This window comes from Melopsittacus undulatus, chromosome 4 (genome assembly GCF_012275295.1).
Source record: "Melopsittacus undulatus isolate bMelUnd1 chromosome 4, bMelUnd1.mat.Z, whole genome shotgun sequence".
Classification (NCBI taxonomy): domain Eukaryota; kingdom Metazoa; phylum Chordata; class Aves; order Psittaciformes; family Psittaculidae; genus Melopsittacus; species Melopsittacus undulatus.
In genome coordinates this window covers 74,897,353-74,925,308 of record NC_047530.1, presented here as the reverse complement: position 1 = coordinate 74,925,308, position 27,956 = coordinate 74,897,353, and the positions used below count along the sequence as shown (strand labels likewise).

At 36.0% G+C, this 27,956-nt stretch overlaps 1 long non-coding RNA gene across 4 annotated transcripts in view; it reads right to left on the bottom strand.

Annotated features, from left to right (window-relative positions):
* Positions 1-12,387: 12,387 nt before the first annotated feature.
* LOC115947298 (uncharacterized) overlaps positions 12,388-27,956 on the bottom strand; it is a 39,497-nt gene continuing 23,928 nt past the window's right edge. For 3 of the 4 annotated variants that reach the window (XR_004081243.2, XR_004081242.2, XR_004081244.2), the window contains 2 exons: positions 24,622-24,681; positions 22,600-22,700 (listed from right to left, as the gene is read on the bottom strand). This is a non-coding gene — a long non-coding RNA (uncharacterized lncRNA). Of the gene's footprint in view, positions 14,366-22,599; positions 22,701-24,621; positions 24,682-27,956 lie in introns of those variants that run through there. The other variant, XR_004081245.2, reaches the window with a different exon arrangement.

Below are 27,956 nucleotides of genomic sequence, written 5' to 3'. Positions count from 1 at the left end.
TTCCGAACATGATTTTGGCTTGGTTTCATAGCACTATTGCCTTCCCCACTGGTTTCTTAGTGTGCAATGATGGAGCACAAAGTCACCTTTGAAGGTCTATCTGATCACAAGTCTCTTTCTTCCAAAATTATCTAACTTATTATATAAATAACTGTTCGCTTTATTTAACACTCTTCTAATTCTTCCATGATCTGCAAGCTTTAGGAGGAAAGGGATTTTTTTCCAGGTCATTATTCACATAGTGAAAATGCATTACGTGATGACTGGATCCTTATGACGTGTTGCTGAAAATATCCCAATTACTTTTTGCAATTAGTTTACCAGTTTTAAATCTGTTTAATATGAGCTACATTAATTTTTTATTGTATCAAAATGCCATGCAGTACTAAGTCAAGTATATGATTTTAAGTATATTATGACAGCTCAGTAAGCTTTATCAGTCCCTTTAGCTCAGATCTTTGCTCCCAGAGCCTGAAATCCTAGAGCTAGTTAGCTGCCAAACTTTTACATATATCTGCAATTTTTACCATGACCAGTGCCAAGACTCATCGTTAGTTGAAAACAGTTCACACTGTGTCTTATATACAAATCAAATAAGGGACAATTAAATAAAATAAGTTAATTTACTAAAATTCAAGTGTGGGGTGTCCTGCTGATTTGCCTTTTTTATATTTTTCTTTTTCATTGTTCTTTTTTTTATTTGGTGTTTTTTAAATAAAACTGTCCTCACAGAAACTATTCCCTCTTGGGAAAATACCCTTTTTTCAAAAAAATAATTTAAACTCCTTTCTTATGACAAACCCACTCTCAGTTTCAAAGGAGTCCACCTTTGAAAACAGGTATCATCAAGCATATAACTATCTCTAACATAGTCAAGGAGCAGGAAGGTCCCTTGCAAACAGATTTTAAAATACAATTAGATATCTAAAGATAAGATTTCTCTCTCCTAGGACTCTCTAACAGGTTTAAGTTTTTAATTTCTTTCAACAAATCTCTAACTAGCAGTAAAAAAGCCTTTTTGTTGTGATTTTTTGGTTTGTCTATCACCAGATCATGTCAGCTCACAATAAAGGCCAGAGGAGGAACAACCTGGGAACCTCAAGCCAGGTAGATTTCAAAACTGCATCTTCCTGGTTTTTTTCCTTCCTTGTAATATTAATTACATATTAAGCCTGTCTTTATTTATCCAAGAACCCAGGATCACATGGTGCTTTAACACCACCGTATCCTTAAAGACTGACCATCTGACAGCAGGCGATGGTGTACATCCTCCAAAGAAAAAAATGGCAGGGTCAGAAAATTCATATGGACTGAGCAGTTAAAATTTTCATTTTTTTATGTATTTAAATGGCTTTGGTTTAATTAATGGTTTCTAGCTTCCAGTGTTTGAGAGCTACACGTTAGTTTTGGTGGTGGTGTGTTTGTGGAAGTGCAAAGGCACAGGAACATTACAGGGACACTCAGGTCCAATAATTCCATTTAAGCATATTTATATACATAAAAAAATACATTTATGTGTATGTGCAAATATAACATCTCTCTATATCAGTTTCCATTGTTGTTCTATTTTTTCGCTATTTTTCTACAAGTATATTTTGCTCAACTAAGGGGAAAAAAAATCATATGATTTAACTAAAGAAGTTAAAAAGTTTCAACTACAGTCTGTACATCTGGATGTATTGCACTAATACTAATACATGTTTCCAACAGGCAATCAGTGTTCCCCTTCACTCCAGATTCAGTATTTCAATGGTTCTGTCCATCCTGCACAATACTTGTGCGTGGTTTGTGATACAGTCAATTCTAGTGCCTCTACTTGCTCAGCCAAGAATATATCATTATACTTGCAGCAATTAGATTTGACTCTAAATCAGCAGAATGGAGATTTCTCCCAATCCCATTTACAATATTGTTGAAGAAAATAGGTATGCTTTCCAATCTTATTCTCCCTTACGCTCTATTATTATACAAAATGGGCCCCAGAAGCTATGCGTAACTATAAAATGATTATGATTTATCTGGGTATTTTGTTCTTTTAATATATTATGCCAATTGTCCTAATTCAACTAAGTAATTCTGCTAATTTAACTTTGGGGTTAATCTTGCTTTAAGAACACTTTTTGCTGAAGACCACACTCAGTGGATGCATTTTCTCATTTTTAGACCTGCATGTAACCTTTACAAAAAAAACAAAACAAACAAAAGTTTCTAGCATATCATGTGATCAATAGATACAAGTACCTTCATTTTTTAAATTAGTCTAAGGCTATTTTCCTTTTACTGTTATATAAACAGGGAATTGAAGGGTAAAATAGTTAAAACTTAATGCTATAGTGCTAATGTGGCTTTTAAATCACGTCAGCAGCAATCACTGCATTATAATTAACAATTTATTGAACCAGCAATAAAATGAACATCACATTACTTCTTAAAGCAGCAGAATAAAATGGCTAATAAATAGCATAAGCCAGACAAATTGCAGAGTAATAGAAATTTTCTTAAGATTTATAGTGTGCAGAAAGATGGATGTGCTATTAGTAGGAGCTCCAATACTTGACAAAATTCTTTTGCAAAGACATAGTTACTATGCATGTCAGAGTTCACAAGTCTAAGTGGTTTATCCAAATTTCAACTCACTGCTATTACAGTGGAAAATACTCATTACAAGGTTTTGTAACTGCAAGCAATGTGTACATTTGCCAACATTCAAACTGCTACTGCCAAAAAGATACTAAAATATTTTCTAAACTGTCAAATAACAAGTCTGTTAGCTTAATCTGAGTCTATTTTATATTTCACAGGCAGTAAAAACTCCTGGGCCCTATCCTGATGTCTCAACTCAGGCAAAACTTTCCTTAACTTCAATATTTAAAAGTTACTAGGAGTTTCTGCTTATGAGAATGGCTGGATTGGGCCTGACTTTATAAGGAAAATTCATTAGGGAAGAAACAGATATTCAGTGAAGCTGGAAGCTCAGCTAAATACCTCATCTCTATCAGGGCTGAGGTTACTGACAACACAACCGTGTTGCGTTTTTAATGTTCCTGCTGTTAAGTTGTGTTGTGATTCATCATGTCAAAGTGTCTTTCTTATGTTCTCATTTCAACATAACAGATGCAGTTTTACATGACATGTCACAACACGGAGCATCAACTGGAAAGAGTCTATGAGAGAACTTTCTTTTTCTTTTTTCAAAAAAAAAAATAGAGAGAGAAGAGAGAGACAGATTAAAAAACCATTCTAGTTTTCACTGGAAAGTGTAGCAAGGGAACTTGCTATGCAGATTTTGTGAGCAGACAGTATATTTAATCACTGTAAGGAAAGGAACTTCAGTCTTCAGTTTTAAATTGAAATATATCATAAGCTAACTCATGTTCAAATTTCATATGTATTTTACATACAAAGTTTAACATGAAATCCAGAGTTAATCTCTGTAGTAATTAGCTGCTAAAACAATCGACGCTGATAAGAACATTTAGGTATTTAATAATGCATTACTCTCTGATCCTCGAAGATAAATTACAATTAACTTGCTGGTTAAAGGTGTTGTTGATTACATTATGAGATTACTGTTTTACCATTTTCAAATAAAGCAGTTCTAATGATGGTGCATTTCAAGAGAAATGAAAATGGGGTGAATCTGAACACACACCATGAATACAAACCCACGCACACGTGAGGAAATTACTGGCAACAATCATTCTATAGTCATGGTGCCCATATATGCTGGATACACTAAAACAATAATAAAAAGACCATCACAGCTGTCTTACTGAATGGGTAAACACCAGTCTAGCTGCACTGAAGTCATTATTTACACTGAGACTTGGGAGTTTGGTTTCCACACACCAAAGCCGGATTTTACTAAGCCTCCATTCAACAGAGCCTTGAATAGAAGGAGGTATTTTTGCCTCTATTAATAAACTCCTCTAACAGGGGGCTCCAAACACCAGCAATTGCCTCTGATACCGCTAAACTTTTCTCCTTCACCCTGATGAGCATCTGCAACAGCCATCTTCATAGCTCATCCCAGATATTTGGAGGTGGTTGAAGCACATCCATTGAGCAGCAGCAACCACATCTCTCACCTGAATATCCAAAAAACCCCAAATTAATCTGAAAATGCCAAAGATGTAGATGCAGCCTCAAGTACCCACAGGACTAATAGGACTAATGCTCATTAAAGTGATACCAAACATGCTGAAGTTTAGTTCATTTGCCAAAATGCCCCAGAATATGATTCACCGTGTCATGTTAACATTCTTAATTTCTGCATAGTAGTGGGGTACAGTTCTTAATTAAAAGGGGAAGAATGTATCTCCAGCCTCACTGGAAAGTTCTCATATTGCAGGGTGCTTCATTCACCGTGAAAATCAGAGGATGTACAGATAGGAATAAACCCCTCTAGCAGTAGACAGGAATAACCCAGAGCCACAGGGATGTTTTTTCCCCCCAACATTACTTCAACCGTGATTCATTGCTGGAAGCAGCTCTTTTAATTTGCCCAAAGATACAAATTCTTCTGTATCAGCTAAAAGGGCTACCAAAGCACTCAATAATCTATTGAGTATTAAAAAAAGAATTAAAAAGAAAAAAAAAGTACTTAAGAAAGTATTTAAATTGTATTTAAGTTCTCTCATTTATATTTAAAGGATTTGTAATCAAGGCGCATTTCGCAAAACAATGAAACTTGGAATAATAATGGCATAACAAATTAAGCATATTTCAAAAGTAAGTCTGATCTCCTAACATTTTGAGGGTAACTGTTATTTACTACTATTTAACTACTTGTTAAGACTTGTGCAAGTCTTCGACTCCATATTCAAATCACCCTCTCTAGTAATGATAGTTTTGAATAACACTCTAAACTTTGGATGATTGTCCAAGTTGAAAGAACACAGTTAAGCAACTGTGGCTGCTTACCACAAAAATAAATATTATCATTTAGTGTGAAGGGAGAAACATACAAAGTATCTGAAAAAAGCTAAAAATAAAAAATGCATTGTACAAAAATTAAAAATCGTATAATTCCATCATAGGAAATCAGTGTCTGTGTTTCACATCATGCTGAAAGTTAGTGCATGAAAGACCAAAGTTACTTTTTGCTGTATAGGTCATAAAAGGAAAAAATATAAAAAAACCCCAACCATATCTGTGCAATTTTGCTAAAGATAGACACCTACAAGTCAATAGAGTGAGATGGAGAGCCACTTATTAGAGTCATCACTCATTATCATATCAAAGAGATTTCTCTGAAATTCAGGTGATACCTACATCCAGCTGTACCAAAGATAGCAAAACATCAAGATATCTCAACATAGGAAATGTAGATCAGCATGGGAATTAATTAATTCCTCACTTCATCCAAACCATACCAAGTTCTGCATTATGTTCAGCTTGGTTCTGGTTTCAGTGAACTCCTCACAGCAGCTCAGCTTTCCCTAACCCTAAAAAAAATTTAGAGTTTTTGGATCTGGAGGAGTATCCTTTGTATATGTATAAATGCACAGACACACACATTTATTTTTTGGACACATAGGTAGATACAGAAAAACAGTACAGGAAGTGTAAATACTAAATGAAACAGCTGCATAGTCTCATCTACGTACATTCTCGTCACTGTTACAGCTCTTTCACTGGCTATGCTGCTGATACTCAGCTAAATCCATGAGTAGTGCCCAGTTTATGCCTTAAAGTTGGGGAGAAAAGAAAACAAGAAAAAATTTGGGGTGGCATAGGCTTAATTGAAAAGGAAATAAAGCTTTGCTATTTCTATATATATCTTCCATGAATACATGCAGATATCTGCAGTATTATACATTAAATCTAAAGAACATTGTCAGGTTCTTATTTTAACAGGTCTAAGTGGTAGATGAGAAGGAAAAGGACTGTAGTGAACTGCTTCATAAAAAAGAAGCCACTTCTGTTTACCTCTGAAGTTACATCTAGGATACTGGTGTGCTTCTGACCTTGTACAGCAAGGAGCAAAGCAAAGGACATCAGGGAAAGTGCTTTTTAAATTATCTCTACAAGCATGAAAGTGAACTATGGACTCTGCATCCATAGAAGTTATACAAATAAGACAAGGGGACAAAAGTTTCTGCAAGATGACAGGAGGGGGTAAGTATTCTACATGAAATATTGATGCTCCTGTATCATTTTATTGCATTCTATGCATATAGAGCATAAAGTATGGAGATCGTTCAAATTAAGGAACTCTGTTAATCAAAGTGTTTGGAATAAATGCATTCATCTTGAGCATATATGCTCTCTTTCTTTGAAATGCGGATCAGCCAAAGATGCTGAGCTGCCTGTGCTGGAATGAAGTGGGGTAGAGCCTAGAATCATAGAAACATAGAATGGTTTGGGTTGGAAGGGGCCTTAAAGCTCATCTAGTTCCAACCCCACTGCCACAAAAAGCAATGTGAATGAAAGCATGCTCTGGAATATCCCAAACCTGTTAATAGGACAGATCCCATCTTCAGAAGATGGCATTATACATACATAGACACTTGTATAAACAACAGAAATATGGATCACTTTCTTTGGATTTTTCATTTTGATTTTTTATTCCTTGAATATATTCTAAGTGAAACAAAATGCAGCTCAACACATTGCTGCAGATATTGGAGGCATGAAAATGCACAGTAAAGCCCTATATTTTAGATCATAGCTAGGAAGCCAAAAGAAATTAAGCAAATTGAAAGTAAAGAGCTACATTTTCTTTACCCAGAAAAAGTCAAAGGCTATACGAAAGCTGCATATTTTGTTAAACAAAGTCAGAGACTAACACTGCTAAATTTAACATGGAAGTGTTTAATTTCCCATAATTTAGCTTTCTGTTTGAAGCAGCACACTGTGCCATGACAAGTACATACTAAAGGGGAATATGGAGGACATTTTATGACAAAAATGCTGTTGGGTAAAGTCTATAAAGTCTAAGTCTCCTGCAGATCTTACTCCAGACAAAAATAAATAACTGGGGGGGGAGGAAGAGGAATCAGGAAAAATGTTTATTAAAAATGACATTTGAGTTAAGAAAGCAAATTTTTTATAAGATATGAGTTCACTGAGGCTTTGAGAGGGGGGATTTTTTAAGATGATCAAGTGATAGATTGTCTTAGTAAGAAGTTTCATTAAATCTTTCTAAATCTGAAGAAATCATTTTAAAAACTAAACTAGTACTCACACACTTCTGCAGTTTAGACAAGTCACTTATTTCTGAGATTAGTAAATTTTCCTTATGCTGCCATCTTGTGCCCCACAATGTAAGCATACCCTAACAGAAAAAAAAAAAGTGGGGGGAAAAGGGGCAAAGGAAGTAAAAAACCAAGCAAACTACCACCTGCATATCTTTGGCCCACACAGCTGTAAAAATACCCTTCAAAATATCAGCAGGGCATACAGGGTACAAAAAAGTTTTGGCAGTGCCTACAGATAGGTTGAAACACAGTTCAGATTCTTATGAAACAAGTCAATGCTACAGAAAAGGGGAAGTTAATCTAAAGTAATGTCACACTTTTGTTGCTATATTGCAATAGTTTAATCTTTAAATGTTTCTATTGCTAATAAAATTGAGTCTGACTCAGCTATGGATAGGAGCAGTCCACCATGAGGAATCAGCAGGAGATGCCTCCATCTGAAATCAGGAGAGTTCAGTTCCCAAGCAAAGTTCAGCACAGCTCTGCTGTTACTTAAGTGCTTTTCTTTGTTTAAATTTCAGCATTTATCCACAGCCAAGTAGATACAAAAGTTATTTCAATTATCTATTTCCCTTTACACTCACCTTGGCTTTCCAACTCCTAACCTATTTGTTATGCCAACATTACTATTGTAGCATAAAATGCCTCATCCACTATCATGTTTTAAGAAGTCATACCTGTTCTGTCACTTCTGCCTTATTTATTTTTCTAAGACAAAACTATTCAACTTTAACTACTGAAAAAAAATCACTAAATTCACCTAATGCATTTAAATAGTGGTTATGGTAACAGGTAACAAATAGACCTGTTCAGTTACTTTGAATAACTCTCATATTTAATGGGTAATTTTCCTGACCAAAGCCCCCAAGGCTTTGCATGAGGACTAGTGTTCCATTAGGTTGGGTGCTGTAGAAATAAAACATAAAATACAGTCCCTATTTAAAAATACAGGGAGCGATGTGTACAGCTGGATGTAAACCAGTAAACTACACTGAGGCATCAGTAGTATACATGTGACAGACTTAACCTTTATTAAATTTCCCTAGCCATTTCTATAAGCTAGGAAAAGTACTGCTTTAAGTAAGGATGTGAAGGAAAATCTTGAAATACGATTGTAAAAGTTAAGGAATGCTTCTTCCGAGCATGATAGGACACAGAGAGCTAGTTAATTTATTATGTACAGAAACAACATCAGGCTTTGTGGTCTTATGCTGTAGATCAATAAAAACCAAGCTGTCCTGTTTTGAGGAAAGTAACAGCCATGTGACAAGAGTGCTACAACATAGCATTTTCAGCATGATCAGTTTGACTAGTTTTAGTAATGCAAGTAATAGGAAAGATGGCTCCACATCATTACTACCTCTTCCTCCTTCAACCTGTCTCTCAAAATACTACCCTTTTATTTCCTGTCCTCTCAGAAATGATATAAAATCTATATCTCTTATGATTATTTTTTTTTTAGCTAAACTACAAAAGTCTTCCTTTTTCCTGCTTAAGTCCTGCCTGTAAAGAACAGGCACATGCATGCTTTCCACCTCACATAACTTCTTCACTCCAAAAACTCTAAAACTCCCCCAAATCCCACATTCTGAGAACCTAGAACAGATGATTTTTGAAAACCTGCAAGAGTGGATAAGCTCTGAGAGGAGCCTCCATGCACCTGATGTCATCTTCCAGGTGTGGACAACACCTACAGAATTGCACAGGCCCCGGCATCCGCCCAAAGGAACACCACTGCTAAGTCATCAGATGCTGATTACACCTTGAACAGTCATGTGCTATGTTTTTTTCTCAGCAATTCAGTCAGTTTCACACACACCTGGCAGGCAGGCCAAACACCCAGGCTGGATTTAATGCACTTGTTTTCCATCTCTAGGTTGACAGAAAGCTGCCCTCTGTGTTTTGGAGTAGTTCATAATAATTGTGCAGAATATGAAGCACATACGTAGCCCATACAAGCTTCCACAACTCTTCTCTGTGTTCCTGATTAATGCCAGGAAATAAAGATAATTTTTCTAGCAATGCGCATACTTGCATATCATGTTTATGTCTATTGGGAGATTCTCTATGAAAAATTAAGAAAATGATGCTACAAGATTCCCTCATTTCCAAATGAAATTTGGAAAAAGTGCACAAACTAGACACAGTGCTACAAAGTTTTTCCAGAGCCATTGCTACTATCAAGAAACCAGAAGGACAATATTCTTCCCTCTATTCGTATTGCTTATAATCTCTGACCTTCATAGTACAGACCTTCGGTACAGAATAAAGCTACAGCAAAGGAGTTAAGAAATAAACTCTTTCATAGATGGTACAGATGCCTTCAGCACTACTCTTCCTGAAACAGATTTTAGTCCACCATAAATTCACAACTTCTGCACTTGCTTGAAGAGGCAGAAAGACAGAAATCACTTGATATTTACTAACATTAACTATTTTATTGGGGATATAAATAATTTGCATTGGTTCTGGGACCCTGTTATTGTACAATAACATCAGATGTCTAAACCTAATCCATAGTTCACATCTGAGAAGCATAAGGTAAGATGTCTTGGTCTAGCCAAGTATGAAAATAACATCACTGGGGAAAGATACCCAAACCAATAGGACCTCAAATCTTTTTCCTGATTGCCTATAATGCACATATGACACAAAAAAAAAAAAAAAAAAAAAAAAAAGAAAAAGCCTTGTATTGGTGATTTTACTTACATTAATTTAAATTACTGAACAACACATCTAGTGTAAAAGTATAAAATGTGGTGTTTAATTCTCACAGGATTTCACAGGACATTATGCTCAAGAAGTGACTTCCAAAGCATGATGAGTTTTCATTCAGGCAACTTCAGCTCATATCACTACATCAAGAAAGCATTATGCACAGTGAAATGTACTACAACAAGCATAAGGAATTTGGCAAAAATATTCACAGTACCCAAGAGCCCAGATTTTGTAAATGACAAAAGGAATGGCAAACCATACCCATTCAGCTTTGCAGGTGCAGAACATCCTGAAGATTCCATGAAAGAAATAAAAAAAAAAAGAAGAAAAAATTATAATAAAAAAAAATTAGGACATTATCCTCATTTATGACCTCAATTATACCTACTTCTGTCAGTATAAGAAAGAGGATGCATCATTGAATGCAACTTGGACAGCATACTAATCCCATACCTTGATGGAAACAAAACACCATGGGTAGAGTGGCTAACTTGTAAGCAGTAGCACAAATGCTTCCCGACAGGGCTAGGTCAGCTCAGCAGGTGAAACCATTGTTGCATCCAGGTGGTGGTAGTGGGGGTAATGTTTTCTCAGTGCTTGAATAAAGGATGACAAGAGAAAAAAACATGGAATAAATAATAAAGAGATGTGGGATCAGAAAGATATTATGTTTCAGATTTGTTTTAATGATATTTCACAATATTTCACAATAAGGCCAGATGTTGCTCTCCTTGGTCAAAGAAGGCCAGTTGCTATATCTCAGATTCAGTATTTTCATCTATTTTAATCAACTGTCTGCATTACTATCTGTCTACTTGGTATTGTGTTTACTTTCTTTTAAAGAAAGAAAGCATCAGCTCTTAGAGATGGACAATTCTTGCAATGTTTTCACACTTACAGCCACTACAAAGGTCAGCAAGCTGGGAACTAGCAAGTAAACTATTCCTTTGCACTTGTTCACAGTGCTCCCATGTTAGGGATGGGTTCATGGAAGGGAAGCAAGAAGTAGATATGTGCTCCTCAAAGGCAGAGACAAGTGATTCCCTTCCTATGGGCTTCATCCCACTACAGAGAAATAGAGGGGCTTTATTTCCTTTAAGAGGTGTAGAAAACTGGGAGCAAGAAGTCATTCAGCTGTAATCCAGAAAGCACAGGGGGCTTCCAAGTGACCTAAAATTGGTCAAATAATCAATTTTTCACATGGAACCAGAAGATTTATATAATGCTAAGAAGTCACAATTCCTTCAGATGGACAGAGCTGTGGAGCACAAGCAGCATGGAAATTTAGGGATAATCATGGGATCTTCAGAACTCCAGGAAAACCTACACACCCAGCAGGTCTGGGGAGTACACCAGGGATTGGGTCCAGCACGAGGCTGGCCTGTGAGCTATGAAGATAAATGTGCTGAGTCAGCTGTCACTAAATAAAGATGGGACTCCTGTGATTACTGATTTAAGTGGACATTGGGCTGGAAAATACAGCACTTTGTGTTCAGACACAGCTGTGGCACAGTCCAGAAAGGCTTCAGGGTCTGCACTGCAGGCACCTTCTCCAGCTCCTCTTACAGAGCTGCAGCATCTGACAAGGCCATCCATCCTGCAATGCATTTGGGAAAAATCTTAGACTTCAGGAGGGTATCTGTGAGCATTTTAATTCTGTTAAGACCAAAATAATGATAAACAAAGATAATAGTCACAAAAAAATTCCCCCTCCCAAAAGAGTCCTAGAAATCCTAATTTAGTGACTGGTAGCTAGTTTCACTAAACAGAAATATAGTAATTTAATAATCTTACTATAGCAGTTTTCAGTAAGGAAAATTAACTAATTCATTATCACTTATAATTTGCTGAGGCATAGCTGCCATATTTGTAAAATCAGCAGGTTCAGAAAAAGGCAAGTTTTTAATGAATGTTCTTTTTTTTTCCCTTTCTAGATACATAAATGATACAATTACTTAGCTCCCCCTAGTGCCAATTTCTAAAATAAATTTCCCACTAATGACTGTATTCACCAATGTAATCATAGGAGCAAATTAAAAATTCACTTGGCAATAATTAACTAGTGAACTCTCAAAGGATTTAGTAAATTGCCATGAACTGAAGCAGAATTCAACTAGTGTCACAATTACAGAGAAAGGTCAAATGTAGGCTTTTTGAAATAACAAAAATATGACATCAATGTTCAGACACTGTGTATTTTGAACAATTGAGGCACACATGTCAATAAAGAAGAGCAGTTAAGGAGCAGCTATAGCAAATGCAGTAGCTCTATCATTCCTCTGACATTTCCCATGCTATTATTAAAGTTGTATCCATGTTTTTTTTTCATTTGCGGTCTTCATTTTTAAGGCTTGATAATTTTGCTTTAAAGATACTCCAGGCTGAAACAGGGCACACACCTAGATTATTTCTTTTTTTTTAAGCAGTAAAAAAAAAAAAAAAATCTTTTTTTTTTTTGTTTGTTCTGGATTTTAAAAATGGGTAAAAAATAGTATCGTATACAGTTGCCTTGTTCATAGATTCTTCCCTTGGTATATTCTTTTGGCCATAGAAGATGCTGAGCTAGATCAAACTTTGAAATAATCCCATAGAAGTACTCTAAAATAATTAGCAATAATAGTAGTACTAATAACACACAAGCATTCAGGACATCCAGAGGAATGCTTCTGCTCATCTAGATATTGGAGGAAAGAGGACCACAGGGGCAGGAAGGGTCCTTAGCTGGTATCAATGGTATGGTTCCTATGAGTTACACTACGAATAAAAATAACAATAAACACAGTTAGGCTATTTGGGGCTTTCTTATAATTGTGGTGTGGATGGTCTTTGCCCCATTTCTAGATTCTTTTGCTATCTTCATATAACCCACTTCAAGAAAAAAATAAATATCCTCTGCAAAACATATGTCCTAATTAAATTTTACTTGGGGTTTCAATATTGTAGCCATTCTGCAAATACATGTCTGTACACTGGTCCACGCTTAACTTGGAAGAAATGGCACAGCCTACCAGGAACCAAGTGTGGATACTACAATGAGTTTTCATCTAACCATTCTATGATTCTGTGGTTCTATGAATATATATAGAGATAAAACTGAGGACTGTGGTGGTCTGAGCTTCCATCAACATGAGCTTGGCAAGCCCCACTGCTCAGTCACCAGATTAAACATCAGTCTGGGTCAGGCAGTTGATTTATAGTTACAGAATCATCTCAAATGCAACTGATTTCCATGAAATTCATCTCTCTCTTACAAAGAATTACAAAGAATATAAACCCAACAGTTCTTTACAAGGCCTGATATGCAGTGGCAATGCAAAAAAAAATATTTTCCAATATAAATACAATATTTTTCTTACTTCCCATTTTTCTTAATCCCACCTTGGATTCACTTATTAAACACCTACTCCACACATCACAGCAATGACAGTGATCAACTGGTAGGACAACTAGCTTTCTGCAAACACCAGCCTTAGGGTTTTCTGTAGAAACTGAACTAAACATTTATCTTAAAAAACCCCAAAACAAACAACTAAACTCTTGTTAAGGATGTGAAGGAAAGAATAGTCCACCACCTCCCTGCGATTCAGTCACTCTTTCCCCAGGAAAGCTGAGTCTCAATTCCAGGTTGAGGTGGCCTAACTTCAACTTCCAATATTGTCTTCAAAGTAAAAAGAAAAACAAACAAAACCTCCCAAGAGCAGTCAGTATCTTTCCATTCCAAAGCAGCTCAGAAGGCACACAGGTCACCTCCAAACCATCAGTGACATGAAGGCTGACCTCCTTACATCTCACATCGTGAGGCTCATTCTCAAATAAAACTGTTTGTATTTGTAGTTATCATGTGAACTCTTGTCAGCAAGTTCATGTTCCTCCTGGAAGTGCAGACACTAGAAATAAAAGAGCAGCCCTGCAGCCCCTTACCATCAGTTGCTATCTCTGGGTGATAGTCCCCTTTTGTAATTCAGGGATTGCAGTAAGTTTCTCCTGAGGGCTCATGTGAACCAGCTGGTTGGTCAGATTCCCGGGAGGCCTCAAAGTCCCTGTGTCAAAGAGTCCGGGCAATGTCCCAGACGGCCCAATTTGCTTGCAAGCATATTTTCTTCATTTTGGCTTCACTGAAAAATGTTTAACACCCTGTCCGTAGAAGCACATGGAGTTCCTCACCTACTTCTTTTAAGAATCTTGCATAGAAGTCAGCTGGTAATATGAAAATATTCGGTTTATGCATATGTTGTCTCATAGACAGGGAATTTTCACATTTCATCCATGCCCATCTTTTTTTTCCTTTTTTCCTCTCCTCCTATTTCTTTTAATGAAATGGGTAATAGCAATTGATCTTAATATTCCGGTTAAACAGTCTATCCCACAAAATGTCAGCAGTTCTATCAACACCACTAAACAGCATCTCCACCTCCTCTGTTGTTGTCTTTTCAGTAAGGAGAGACCTAAACAGAGAGACACCTAAATTAGCTATATGACATTAGTTACAGTCTACATTGAGATTTTCTAGCTCAAACATAAGCATCCCATATTGTTTCTGATCCCTTAAAAAAAAAAACAACAAAAAACAGGGGCTTAAATAAATATCACTGCTGTTAAAGAACATATCTTCGTTAGCTGTAGAGCAAAAGAAGAATCCGAGAGATAGACATTCGAAGCAACAGTTGTTTGATGCAGGCCCTCAACCCTAAACCACATTGCTTGCTTTGTGCTAAGGACTAATAAAAAAATGCTCAGAATTATGTCAGATAAAGTAAGAAGTACATTTATTAGCATTCTGCAAACAGAGATGGCCAAATATTTTAAAAGCAACATTTTAAAAGCAAATATTTTAAAAGCAATTTAAAAGAATGAAGTCTAATAATAATTATATATTTTTAAAGCCACGTGAAAGAATAGATCATATCAGATTAGATTAGAAGAGAATAGAATAATGTATAATGCATGACAAAATAAAATAAAATCAATTCAGGATAAAATTTTAGATAAATACTATGTTCTTAAAAAACACATGAATAATTTTTCAATCTTCAGAGCAAGATCTCTCATAAAACTGGTCCCAGTTGATCTATAACTTATACAAAAAAATTAAATTTTCCACTTTGGGGCCAAAATGTAGGCTTCTATATCTATTTTGATTATCAAATTATCTAGTTGGGATTTCAGAAATGCCAAGGCCCCCACCTGCAGCTGGTATCATCAAACAGTATCTCAGAAATCAAATAATTTTTAAATGTACTCAGTGACTAGTCAGTACTTTCTATTACAATTGTTTTCTATACAAAACTGTATTTTAATGAAGATTAAGAATGAGCAGATGATATTGTTTTCCTTTATATTTTTTCTCATTCAAAAATACTTTTAAACAAAAAAAAATATAAAACTATTTTTTATTTACTTTTGAGTTAGTTTTTCAATTTAGGTAAACAGTATTTTAATTACAGCTGAAATTTTCTACTCCGATAATTAAAACCAAGCAACTTACTTTCAATAAGATTTTTCTAACCTGCTTAGATTTTATGGCAAGTTTTTCTGAATACAACTGCATTTGTCCAACTTTCATCAAACAAAATGGAACTGTTTAACTCCAGGTTCTCAGTTTTGAAGGGTACATGCTTTATGCAGACTCAGCATGGTTTTATTGCATATGAGTGCAACAGGATGAGTTTTTTAATGTTACAAAAAATATTTTGCTGATAGGTCTGCTAAAAATAATTTTAAACTCATACTATGCCCACTACTTTTGCCACCTTTCTCTTTTTTAACACTTTTAATTAATCTTCTTTTATCTTTTCATTTTTTGTATTCTTACTGCCTCCCCTCTACCCAGCACTTCATTACCCAAAACCTTTGCATATTTTCTTTTGACTATTATTTCAATTTTATTGTATGTTTCTATTTCCTAGTATTTTAAATGTTTTAATGCACACTTTCCTTTTTTTCTTTCACATTTATTTCCTTTGTCATAAACAGTGCTCAGGTTAAGTTTCATTTGTCTCTTGCTGTCTTCTTGGGGAAGAAAGCAAAGAAGAAATGAAGGCAGCTTGTGTTTTAGGAGGAGAGCTGTAAATCATAACTCAGGCAACATGAGAAGTTTCAGTTGTCTTGCACTGCTTCCAGATTTTTCCAGAGTGATTACTGCAGGCACTGCAAGAATTTTGGAAGGGCGAGGGGGGCGGGAAGGGGGAATTTACATATGATCTTTGTGATTTTATTAAACCACTCCACTGGCTTTTGATGAAAGAATTTGTCTAATATTCTCTTTTCCAAATTATTCCAAGCAACAGCATTGGAGTGATCAGGTCTGTTTCTCCACAAGCCTATATTCACCTCCCAGGTTTTTTCTGAGCGAACCATATTGACTTTAAACAGCAAAGTTATTTCTCACACATATACTCAGTCTCATTTGAAACTGTTTCATATATATTTTCTTTGTAATCTAAAATGCAGAATAGCCTGTGCTACTAACTTTATTCACATATTTCAGTAGCTCCTTTCTGTGGACCACGTTTCCATATAAAATAAAATTAAAAAAACAAAACAAAACAAACAACAAACCCCCCCAGAAAACTCCAGTGGCATTCAGTAATAAAATACTGATAAAGCCTACATGCCACATGGAGAACACAGTAGTGTTCTCCTTGAGCTAAACTGATGAACTGTTGAACATAATTCTATTAAAAAGAAAGGTGCATTATAGATAAATTGTACAGCAGTAATTTCTAAAATGCATGATACTTCTTCCAATGCCACCACAGCACCTGCTGCTAAGTATAAACATGATTAGCCACAAACTAACCCACTACAGAATTATTATCAGTATATATTTGCACAATGAAGAACTAATGGGAATTATGCAGATTGTATTTCCTTTCCTGCTGAAGGCAACCAACCTTTACCATCAATAGCAAAATGAAAACAGAACTCAGCTGTGGAAGAACAACACAGGTTTTATTTTATTTCCAATTGTGTATTGTTGATTATTTCAAGACTTTAAGACACATGTTTCTTTTTTACATAATTATATGACAAGCAGCCCAGTATCATTTTTAAAGGCATACAAAATTTTTCGTGCATTTTAATGGCTTTAAATACATAACTCTACTGCTGTATATAGAAACTGGTAAACACACATCAAAGTGGTTTTTAAGAATTATAACATAATCAGTAGGTAGTGCAAATCACTAGTGATTGGCTTCCTTAATCTGACTGGAAGTGCTGATTTAAATGCTCTGCCTTCAGAGCATTTAAGCAGGGAGAGAGCTGGTTCCCAGTCCCACTCCTTTGGCTGGTGCACATCTCTGGGTTGGCCAGGCTTCCTAGTGGCATGCTGGGATCTTCACCTGCCATTGCCCCTGCAGACCAAAATTCAAGGCCAGGCAGGGTCTCCTGCTGGAGTCACCAGCCAAAGGGGTTCCTGATGCTGCACAACCTCAGGGACCTCTGTTGTTCAAATAAATAAAGAGCTGTTGATCTAATAGACCTCTGCCTGCACTTTGTTCAACTTGAATGCATCACCTTAAATACATCACCTTAAAAATGAACAGTTAGGTGCACTATAAAATGAATAGTTGGTCATCTACAGGCTGAAAAAAAAATGGGACTACCTAGAAAAGCATTTTTGTGTGATTTTTTTTTCAGGCAGCTTCTTCAGGCACAGGGAAGTGGTTGAAGGATTTAATTTGCTGTGCTTTGATTTCTTGTTTCTTTAAACTTTTGCCAAAGGTGATGTGAATGCCAGATGCACATTATTTTGGTATAATTTAAAATCTAAATAAATACAAGTAACGTTTACTTGGTCTTGGTATTTCCTCCCACTCCTCCCCCTATGGAAAAAGCATTTAGTAGAAGTTTAAGTATTTCTAGTCTGTCATAAGAGCAGCCACAATGAGACTTCAGAAAATCTCTCTTTAAAAATCCCTTACAGAGGGATTGCGATATGAAACATTTTTATGGACATGAAGAGATGTGTAGTGAGTGATTTTCTTTTGTACTATAAGTGATGCTTTAAAAAAAAAAAAAACAACAAAAAAACAACAAACCTAAAAATATTTGCTTGAGTACCAGTATTTAATGTTTCAGCTTGGAAAAACAAATAGGAATGAGAAAAAAAAACAAAACAAAATAACTCAGAGTTAAACTCTCAGATGATCAGCTTCATTGCATAGGTCCTCTATGGTTCACTCGAATCAACTAAATACTCAAAACAACTTTCTCATTCTAAACCACTTTGTAACAGTAGTCTGAAGGTTCACATTCATTGTATGGGAAAAATTAGGCTATTTAAATACAGTCTTAATGAAACTTAATACCTTCAAATGATTTTTCTGCAAAGCAGAGTATTTAAAAACAGCATAGAATAATTTACAAAATCATAGTTAGTGCATCGGTTCATTGTATTTGCATGTTCAAGCTCCTTAAATACATGGAATATTCTCCAGTACAGCCTGAAGTATTCAAGGTTTTATATCACTAGCAATTTCTTTACATATGCTGAAAATATGGACTGCTTACTGGAAAGGAAATCAAATGCATATTTGATTAATTGATGTAGTCACATATTAAAAACTTTTGCTTCTTATCCCATTAAAAGTAACACTAATGAGCAATGGCTATGACCTTCAAGTGGAAAGCCACATGTGCTTCAACCCCTCAATATTTACCACCCAAATTTAATCTTTATAATGGACACCTTAAAAGGAATCTGATAGAAAATACGAAGAGCTGCTCCAAAACTAAAACACTTAAGGAAGATTTTGATTAATGCCTTGTGATTAATCAATTGATTAATATAGTTTTCAATACAGATGTTAGGACACTGTCTACTTTAATCAACCATCCTGAAAATGGTGAAGACAAATGATCTACTTTTTTGTCGATTGAAAAAAGAAAGCCTATTTTAGCTGTTACGTAAATTATAAGACAGGCCTTCCACATGATGCACAGATTTTTCCTTTTATAAAAACCTTACGCACTGGAACTGTTAATTAGCTAAGTGTCATCCTTCTGGGCAGGAACTTGGTATAAACCTAAAAAAAGTCACACATTCAGCCAAATGAGTGCACTTTTTAAAAGAAATTGTTTTAGAATTGCACTATAATCCATATTTAAAGTCCCTCACCCTGATATTTTTTTTATTCTGATACTGTTTCTAATTTGTGATTATGCTTTCTACCATACTAAAACTGAAATCTTTATTCCAGTCAAAAATAATCACCCCGTAATTACTGTGACAAAGTGCCCAAGCTGTATCATTGTGGCCATTTCGACTAATGATATTGTATTAGAATGCCTAGCAATAGACTTCAAATGGAAAATATAATTATGTGCATTAGTTTGTCTAAGCATTTATAAGATCACATATCCATCAGTTATCAGGTCTCATAAAAAAAGCCATATATCACTGTCACTGTTAGTTTTGTTATTGGAAATGTGGGCCGTTATGAACTCAGCTTAAGATGTGTGTCTTAAATTTCACTTATTTTGTTGTCCACTAAATCCATGTAAGCTGAAACCTTATAAAATTAGCAGAACTTTCAGCTGATGCCACAGGAGCAATTTTTTTTACTATCTCACCAAATATAAACTAAATGTTTTAGGTACTATTTAAAGCTGAAGGCTTTAATCCTGCAGATATTTTTCACTTTACACACTAGACTGTTCACTGTGCATAATGTTAAGTGGTTCCATATATTTTTGCTGAACATCTCTACATCCTCCCATTTTGCAAAGCTAAGCCAACATCAGAGCAACCTCTTCACATTTCAAGCAAACTGAGTATCCAACACAGCTTCATCTTGTAAAATGCTCTTCAATAGCAACTGCCTTAATTTCTTTCATGCTCTTTCTCTATATACTTTGCTTTTCTTTGGAAAACCTAAACTGACAATTTTGCATTCCAAAAGTAAATGCCTCCTTGATTTATGATGCTCCATACCCAAAAGCGCTGATGCAACAGCTACCAAAACCCCAAAATAAAACTAGTAAAGTCAAAACAAAAGAAGAAAGGTGTATCTGTCAGTTATTGTCACTTCCTTTGTATTTTAAATAAGGCCAGAGGAGAAGCAATCCTTTTGCTGTTGAGTCATCACAGATAGCAATAGCACCTGCTAATGCCTGGATACCATTTATGTTGGAGGCCCTCCTGGGCATAGTTATCACAAAATGATAGGATTTGATTCTCAGAGAAGAAAGGAGCAGGGTCAGCAGAACTGCTGCCTCAGAATTCCAGAGAGCAGACTTTGGCCTGTTTAGAAGACTGGTTGACAGAGTCCCTAGGGACGCAATCCTGAAAGTCAAAGGACTCCAGAAAGGCCAGGCATTCTTCAAGAAGAAAATCAAGCAAGAGCAGGCTGTCCCCATGTATGGAAAGACCAGCCAGGCTGAACAGAGGGATTTGGCTGGAACTCAGGGAGAAAAAGAGAATTATGACCTTTGGAAGAAGGGGCAGGCAACTCAGGAGGACTACAAGGATCCTGTGAGGCCACGCAAGGACAAAATTAGAGGGGCCAAAGCCCAGCTAGAACCTAACATCGCTACTGCTACAAAAGACAATAAATACGTTTCTATAAATATGTTAGCAACAAAAGGAGTGCTAAATACAATCTCTATCCCTTATTGAACATGAGGGGAAACATAGTGACAGAGAATGAGGAAAAGGCTGAAGTATTTAATGTTTTATTTGCTTCAGTCCTTAATAGTAAGAGAAATTGTTCTCTGAGTACCCTAAGTACTCAGTCTCCTAAGCTGGAAGACAGGGATGGGGGGAACAGAATGAACCCCACATAGACACACACAACTCAATAGGGCAGGTTGGGATATACCCAAGGGTACTGAGGGAGCTGGCGGAAGTACTCACTGAACTGCTTTCCATCATGTATCAGCAGTCCTGGCTAACTTTGGAGGTCTCAGTTGACTGGAAGTTGGCAAATATGTTGCTCATTCACTACATAACAATGAGGTGAGTGACATTGAGGTGCTGGAGCAGGTACAGACAAGATCAAGCTGATGAAAGATCTAGAGACCAAGCAGGTCTGTAGACCTGAGGAAAGGAATTGAGATTGCTCAGCCTGGGAAAAGGAGGCTTCATTCTAGAGAACTTCTTGCTCTCTACAGCTACCTGAAAGGAGACTGTAGCAAGGTAGGAGTCTGTCTCCTCTCCCAAATAACAAGTGATAGGACAAGAGGAAATGGCCTCAAGTTGCACCAAAGGAGGTTTAGACTGGATATTAGGAAAAATTCCTTCACCAAAACAGTCATCAAGCATTGGAACAGGCTGTTCAGGGAAGTGGTGGAGTCACCCTCCCTGGGGTCAATTAAAAGACACATAGATGTGGCACCTGGGGACATGGTTTAAAAAGTGGATTTTGCAGTGCTCAGTTAACAGTCGGACTCAATGAGCTTAAAGGTCTTTTCCAACCTAAAGGATTCTATGATTTTATGTCAAGGAGGATACATCTCCAAACATCTGATGTCATATTAGTCCACAAGGGTAAGTTATTACATCAGCTATTATTACATAACCATGATGAGTTACTCTCAGAAAATATAACTAACATTTTTCTTCCACTTTTTGGGTCATCTGAGTTGCATATCTGTGGTTTCAACACCACACAAATAATAATGTTTGCTGCATTTTGGTGCCAGTATAAATTTAAGCCATCCAAACAAGATTGTATATTTGAACTGACAAAGAATAAATTATTTGCATCTGGCATAACTGATTGTTGTGTCAAAGCCCTGGCATATAATTCTTAATCTTATAGATGCCTGTTTACTTGTGCATAAGATAACTCTTCTGAGTCTCTTCCCAGAACAATTATCAAGTTATTGCTATGGGCTAGCCTGGAACTTCCAGGGAAGCTGCATGTAAAAGCAGTCATCCCAGAGCAGTCTAAAAGGGGTATTTTGAATTACAGATCACTGCTCTGCTTTTTCCTCAGTGCTCTAAGTAAAAAGGGAATCAGAGCATGCTGGTCAGGCACAGAGCCGCAGGTATGCCTTTTGCTTCCATGTGCTTCCCAGCACAAGTACCCCTAAGTATCATGTAATCAGAGGAGAAATGTTACTCACCCTTCTCCATGGCTGAAAAGGTTCTGTGATAATCTAGGTTATGCAATGCAATATATTTCTTTAATGAAAACTGTCTTTCAATGGGCAAGGGCTTTTTATTATGGTTGGTTTTAATTAATATTGATTTTACATGTTTATAAAGGAAATACACCAACTCAGACCTGGAAAATATTTAAGATCTGTTGCTTTCTAGGAGAATTTTCTTCGATTTTTATTAATCCTGTAGTTTGCAATGGCTGGGTTTTATCTGCTGTTATCTATTTCATATTAGGATGCTAAAATAATCTATTGCATTTGATATTCAAATATGTAACAGGATACATGTGAACTACAGATCCTCAAAGGAGTCTTTCTTGCATCTACCTGTTTTACACAAATAAAGGGCTAGGGCCCTATTTTGAAAGATCAATAGGCTGTGAAATTTCTGTCTCCTTATTAGCAGAATTAATTTTAAAGTGGCAATCTACATCTAGAAAATTTGTTTCATATTAAGAAGTCCAGATGTTTTTGGTCTCTCTGTCTGACATTCCCACCATCAGAATAAATTGTATTTCCAGACTAATGTAATAGATAAGAGGTATGAATAAATCTCACACAGTTCAGTTGATAAAATTAACATGCTGATGATATTTTAATGTTTCCATATAATCAAGGGGGCATGGATCATGCCTCCACCAGTTCCAGTGTAATTCTGTCCTTTAATCTTTTCTGAAGAAAAAAAAAAGAGAGCATTAGAGAGGATTATATAGTAAACAGTATGCACACATCTTAAAGCAAGTTGTTTGTGATACGGTTGAATAGCTTTGCCCAAAGGTATTGCAGAAAAGCAACTAATACTGGAGAGTTGGGGTCAGAACCAGTATTTCTGCAGTGTGTCACTTACTTACATATTGTAGCTTCTGGTGGAGAAGCTCCACTAACTTGGAGAATAGTATTAACATATCAAAACCATGTCATCCATATGACCTTACACAGAGGACATAAAATAACAGTTGTCTTGCACATAGGAAATCTGACTTTCAACCTAGGGCAGTCAGAATTTGGCCCAAAATGCACATGTGGGTTTTGTGGAGCAGGACACAGGTATAAGGCAACTTAAACTACATTTGGTGGCCAATGACAAACTAAAGACAGACACCAAAGGCAAGGGAGACACGAGGTGGGGGGTGGGGGGAGGAGAAATATCATAAAAGTATTGAACCTAAGAAGTATTCCTGTTTGGCAAAAATTATTGATATGTGGTGGAATTTATCAAGCAGAAGCCTCAAATGAAAAATGAAATTGACGTGCTTTAAAGACCCAATTCCTACTACATTTTGAAGTTTCTTGGGTATGTGACTAACTTACATGGCTTTAGACTTCTAGCCTTAGTCTTCAAGGTAAGAAACATCAGAATGCAACCCCTTCAGATATTTGCAAGAGAAACATTAATCAGCTCCAGGACTAAATGGTACACTTTGAGATTGATAATGCTTAATCTAGATTGCTTTTTCTTCCCTTGTGATTTTTTAAAGTACAGAGAACCCACTGTTTTTCAAACTAAAAATGGACACAATTAACTGTGAATATCATTATATTCTGTTGGTGGAAAAGGAGCAGGTGATCCTATACTACAGTGAAGATCAACATTGTGAGTGCAATATTCAGAAAGGAACAACCTTAAATTCCCATGGTGAATCCTCATCTTGCTTTCTGAAGGCATTTTTATGCAATATTCTAATATATGCTTGAATTTTCATGTGGAAAGAATATTGCCATTCAGTTTAACATAACTTTTATGAAGAATCTTAACATTCTTTTAAAACTGACAATTAGCTGATGATATTGTGAGGCCTAAAAATTCACACGTAAATAATCTGAAGAGATGTAATGAAGGTGAAGTTAATGAAGATCAGTTGTCAACTATGTATACAACTACCATGTTGGGTGATGCTGACAGAAGAAAGAAGCAAGTTCAAATAGCAAGAAGTTCCTCTGCAAACTAATCTGGAAGTCTTAGCAAGAATCAACACATTCCCTGGGGAACATGCAGAACTCAAACCTTTCAAGAGCTGGAACTGTTTTCTAGTTCCTGCCCTAGTCATGAGGATTTGATCCTACTTAGAGATAAGGAGCCATTACCACAGCTCATCAGCTTTCTGCTTAGGAAAACAGCTCTGTAGCAGCTTACCTCAAATATCCCCAGGAATGCCATATGTGTCTGGCTCTCTACCATGATGGAAGAGGTGAACTTCAGGCAGAAACATTTCTCCTTGAGCCAAAACATTACTGCAGGATAGAACCCTGTTTCACCTAACTCTATTTCAACCAAGCAATCAATTTTGACATGAGATTGACTTTTAAAGCTGTCAACTGCATTGACCTGTAGAAATCATGGACAGAAAGTTCATGCAGGTCTGCTCTTTCTGTTGTCATGAGCTCCACCTCTGCTAAGAGACCACCAAACAATGTTCCTCCTGGCAGATGTAGGCCTTTTACATGTAAGGAATATAAAACGGCAGATATTATTTCATGAAAAAATATCAGTCTATTCCCTATTATATCAAATACTTTGAAGAAGAGGCAATATTGTCTTTACCTAAATGCACGCACACACACATGTATATTAAAAAAAAAATGTATCTCTTACCAGAATGTAAATACCCAGAGGTCTTTCACTATTGCTGGGGAAAACAACTGGCAGCTTAGTCTAAAAAGTACCACAGAAAAAAGCAGTGATTAGCAACAAACAAAAAAACAATGTTGTGTGTATACATAAATATTTTTATAGCTGGGTGCACTAACAAGAATCGTTAGAAGATTCCTCTACAAGTGGAACTTAAAACAAATTAAATACTTCTGCTATATGAAAAGGGATAAGCTTTAAGTGAAACCCCTTTTCCTATTACCCTGAAAGGACCCATGCCATATGCTAGAGACACAAAGGAATGAGAGATACATACACTTTTACAGAACACATCCTGCACCTTTTTAATTCACTCACATATGAATATTGCAATATATTCTTATAATGTGTACTGTGAGCACCTGTACACAACTTTCTTTGGCATAGCTAAAAATAACTATCTTACATGAGGAAGTTATTTCAACTAAGAGAATTGTTTAAAACTATTTTTGTAAAATAACAAAAAAGAGACCATTCCAAAAATATGGAAATTTTATTCCAAAGTAATCCCTGTATCTTTGCAAGTAGCCTGTAAGTTAAGAAAAATCCTTCTAAGAGGGAAGGGAAAGGCAGAGCTGCACAGAAACGATAATACTGAAGACAGGCAACTCAGTCTGTTCAATAAAAGACCCAGAGACAATCCACACAGTAATTGTTTCAAACCATCTCAAAGTAACTCTACATAAGGAAACTTGGAATCCTGAAAGTGTTCTTGCAGGTGTAGGAGGATGAGAAAGAGGATGTACAGGTTTGGATATAGGTTTATATTTTACACATTTTTAAAAAAATATTTAAATTTTCTCACTGGTGACCAGTGCACTTGCACTACCATCCTCTCACCTAGCATTTCCTGACCTTGGAGAGATAACCAAAATCATACCATTCTGTCAGAGCATGGTATATTGGAACCATGTACACAGTGCTACCAAACACACGCGTAAGGTGCTGCGGAAACAGACAGCTCAACCTTTGCTTCATAAGTCATCTCTTTCAAAGTGATCTAAGAACACTACACTCTTTGAGCAGCACAGCACATTTTAGACACTACAGAACCACTCTGAGCTGTCAGCATATTTCCAACAGATTGATGACTTTGAAGACCTCCAGTGTAGAGGGTAATGTTAAGAATCTGCAGTTACTCAGCTAAAGTTGAGATGAGGGATGCCTTCTCTCCAGTCTTGGTTATTGAATCTGAAAACCCTCATAGGTTTTGCTGTCAGAGTTGTTGCTTAAAACGGACTATTGTAAGAATGAGTTAAAAAGAAATGACAGGGAAAATTTTAAAGGAAAACCAAGATGTATCTTCATCTTTTTCAGGTTAACACAGTGACAAAAAATAATTTTGCAGTAAAGTAAAAGAATAATCATTGTGTTAGATTCTTGTCCTTAGAATAGCTTTTTTTTTTTTTTTACAGCCAAAACCTCATTAATGTAGAAGTAAGCTCAAGGCCAACACATTTTATTATACAAAAGTTTACTATAAGCAGAGGCTTACCCTGACCTGAAATGCAACTTACATATTTTATTTCATTAATTTTTATTCTATTTCAAAAGGAATAGCTTTCAATACCAGATAAAAAAATACTAAATATAGAAAGTAGACTGTAAATAAATGCCAAGATATAAAAATGTTAGAAACCAAGGCAGTAAAAAAACATTTTGATTTTTTAACTTGTTACATTTGAAAGGTGAAGAACTATACCTATCACTGTAATTCTTTCTAATTTTCTGCATAAACCCATTTATATTACTGAAGAAAGATATTATGCTAACCATCTGACTTCCCATTTCCTCACATTCCTTCACTTACCCACCTACATCCCCATGAACTAATCACCCTATAAATTTGGCCTTCATTGTTCAAGGTATTTTCATGTAAGTTGCACTCTGTGCAACGTCTGCAAAAGTTTAATGAGTATAAAATAGAAAAAGTGTGAATTGGAACGTATGAAAAATACTGGAATAGCTAACAAATTTAATGCTTATGTGGTGAAGCTGTCTGTATGTCTGGAAGTTTGGGAGAAATGTATTTCAAAAAATTAATATAATACTGAATATGTGTATCTCTCTATAGGGTAGTTTCATTGCACTAGAAAACTACATATTCATTAAACATAAATAACAACTACATTTTTTATTAGACATCAGGAAGGTAGCCAAAATAGTCTAGTATAGCTGGAATAGAACACTTCACACTAAAAGGAACAGGTTCAAAATTGCTTCTTTTATTGAGTTTTCATCTGTGACCTAAAATTGAGGGTTCTCATATCGTTCTGACACTTTTTCCTAGGAGGTCCATGGGAAAATCAGAACTTCATGAATCTTCTTGAGAAGTGAGTGCTTAAATTTCTCCTCCAGAGGCATTTGCCTTTGCAAAAGAAGGCTGCCTTTCTTTTCTTCCAACCTCTTGAAGATATTTTATTTCTTCACCCCTAATCAAACTTCCAGCATCTTTTATGAAATCACCAGAAGGATTTTGGATAGTTCTATCAGGAGCATTAATTAGCTGCAAAATGGGCTCATAAATTCATGGAAATGATATATCACTCTGATATCCCTCCTTCCCTCTCTAACTGTATCTGGAGGACATCCCATCCCTGTCTACAGCCAGCTGTCAGGCATGCTCCTGGTAGACAACTGATGTTGACAGTGCCTCAAGACACTTTTGCTTAGCCAAGAACTCTTACTTCCTCAGTGAACCATTGGTGTAAAACTTTACATATAAACCAAAAGGCAAAGCTGCTCACAAGGGTTTTTCACTGATCTTCATATGACAGTGCAACATTTAATGAATCAATCAATGTAAAGTCTCTAGGCAGGAAGATTCTAAACTTACTGTTGTAACTAGGCACTTAATTTTGATTTACTGAGGTGGTTATTGCTTATTAATCGGATAACATTATGAAAACAGACTACATGTATGTCAGTTATACGTTAATTAGTTAGTATAGTAGGAGATACTAAATAGCACTAGAAAATGCTTACACATCCCTTGAATAAATTTAATTACCAGGAAAGAAGTTCAGGAGCACATTATTCTGTATGGGTAATCATTCACATGAAAAACAAATTGTAACAAACAGGAAGGTCTTCAGATAAAAAATGGCTTCTGGAATTCACATAAGGAATACTGTAGGATAAAACTGTACTCAAAATAAATTTCAAGTATGTTTTACAAGTCTCTGGCTTTGTTTTTGTTGTGCTTTTTTTGGGGGGGGGTTGATTGGTGGGGGTTTTTTTGTTGTTGTTTTTTTTTTTTATTTTTTGTGAGCAAACTCATTAGGTATGTATAGGAGAAT